This window comes from Bos indicus x Bos taurus, chromosome 19, assembly GCF_003369695.1.
Source record: "Bos indicus x Bos taurus breed Angus x Brahman F1 hybrid chromosome 19, Bos_hybrid_MaternalHap_v2.0, whole genome shotgun sequence".
NCBI classification, from domain to species: Eukaryota; Metazoa; Chordata; class Mammalia; order Artiodactyla; family Bovidae; genus Bos; species Bos indicus x Bos taurus.
In genome coordinates, this window is record NC_040094.1 from 20948236 (window position 1) to 20950427 (window position 2192).

At 52.3% G+C, this 2192-nt stretch overlaps 1 pseudogene; it reads right to left on the reverse strand.

Annotated features, from left to right (window-relative positions):
* Nucleotides 1–1723: 1723 nt before the first annotated feature.
* Nucleotides 1724–1823, reverse strand: LOC113878640 (annotated as a pseudogene).
* Between the last annotated feature and the right edge of the window lie 369 nt (nt 1824–2192).

Here is a 2192-nt window from a genome sequence, read left to right on the forward strand (position 1 = left end):
GTGTGAGGCCAGAGAGGTCGGCAGGGACCAGATGATGCCCCTGAGGAGTTCAATTTTGATCTTACTGGGTGCGAGGTATCTCTGTGACATCCCGGTGGAGGGGGGCTCCTATGGGCAGCTGCACACAGAGCTCGTGAGGAAGAGAGGGGCTGGAGTTGTCATCCCCTGATAGAGTCGGAGGGGGCGGAGTACAGACCCTCCTGAGAAGACAAGTGATAAGGAGCCTGGGCAGGAGGCTGTGAGGAGCACAACCAGTTCAGAGGAAGAACGAGTGGGCAGAGACGGAGAAAGAGGAGAGGATGAGTGCTGAGGAAGCCAAGAGAGAAGAATTTGCAGGCAACACTGGTGGCACGTGGGATATTAAAGAGAGATCAAGGCAACTGGGGGTCAGCGCTGGGCACCTCAGAAATTTCAGCCAGTGAGACAAGGCCAGGGAAGGCTAGAAATCAGATCACATGGGTTAAGGATGGATTGGCGAGGCGTTTAATACCAGGAAATGAGGCAAAGTTGGTCCTTGATAAGCTCACCCCTAGAGAATGTAGCAAGCAAGATGCAACACATCTGGGGTGAGACTGGCTCCTCTTTCAGAGGTGGGACTGAAGTTCATGGACGGCCAGGGCTGATATCAGAGACCAGTGTAATCTCAGGGAAGCATATCTGAGGCTGAAACCCAGTCAGGGGGAGAGAGAAAGCAAAAGCTGCAACCCCAGCTAACCCTGGCCGGGCTCGGTGTCGACAGCAGCAGACGCGCTCTCCCATCCCCCACAGCGTAACCTGTCGAGGCAGCCAGTGCCCTCCAAGGTCCAAGCAGCGCTGATGCTCTCATACTTACACTCCAGGGCTCCTAGGTCGACTGTCAGAGGCTAGGCTGGGGCACATGTGCAGCCCTGCCAAGCCCACACTTCAGGCTGTCTCACTAGCCTTCTCCATTTTTAGCTTCTCTATTTTTAAATTTTATTTATTTAAATTTTACTTTTTTGGATGTGCTGAGTCTTTGTTGCTGCACAAGGACTTTCTCTAGTGGTGGCGAGCAGAGCCTACTACGCAGTTGCAGAGCTCAGGGTTCATTGTGGTGGCTTCTCTTGTGGCAGAACACGGGCGCTAGAGCACAGGTTTCAGTAGCTGCGGCTCACAGGCTTTAGTTGCTCTGCAGCATGTGAAATCTTCCCGGCCTAGGGACTGAACCCATGTCCCCTGCACTGGCAGGCGGATTCTTAACCACTGGACCACCAGGGAAGTTCTCTATGCAATTGTTTTTGTCATTTAATTGATATTTGCCCCTTTCCGCCCCTGCCGCCTTTTTTTGGACAGGAAAGTAGGATTTATTGTGGGTAAATGTAAGGAGGGGACAGCATCAAGGCTCTCATGAGTGCAGGGCCTTCTATTTATCCCGAGGGCCATGATTTGGGATGTATCTGACCCCACAGCCATCCCGGATGAGCCCCTTTTCTGCCTCCATGTTTTCAAATTCATCCACATTAACCTTAATACATCCCCGCTTCTTGGAGACGTGGATCTTCTGGCGGCCAGGGAACTTGAACTTGGCCCTACGGAGGGCCTCAATCACACGCTCCTTCTTCTGCACCGTGGTGCAGATGGACATTATGATTGGCCAATGTGGACCCTGGCTGCTGTGCCCTGGGGCTTTGAAAAGGTGCCGTGGACACCTGTCTGGGGCCTGGGACTGGGGACAGCATGCCAGGAATAAATGTCCACTGGAAAGGTCTGTCTCCAAGGTCCCTTAGGGCAACCTGTACAGACAACAGGCTGCATATACTATCAGGGAGCCTACAGTTTGCAGCCACTGCACCCTGGGCCCGCATGGGTACCCTAATCTTACAAGACTGAGTGCGCAAAGGGAAAACACTGAGCTGACCCCATTGTGGTGTCAGATAAAAGAATGTCACCAGGCCCCTGAAAGCAATGGGTTTGGGCCACAGGCAAGTGCTCGTTGCCCTGAGAGTGAGTGACAGGTGTTCAGCAGCGAAGGAAAGGGGCAAATTTAAAGAAGGCTTGTGGCTCATACAACTCAACATCGAAAAAAACAATCCAATTGGAAAATGGGCAGAATCTCTGAAAAGCCATTTTCCCACAGTAGACATATAGATGGCCAGCAGGCACATGAAAAGATGCTCAGCATCACTAATCACCAGGGAAATTCAAGTCAGAACCACAGTGAGCTATCACCTCCC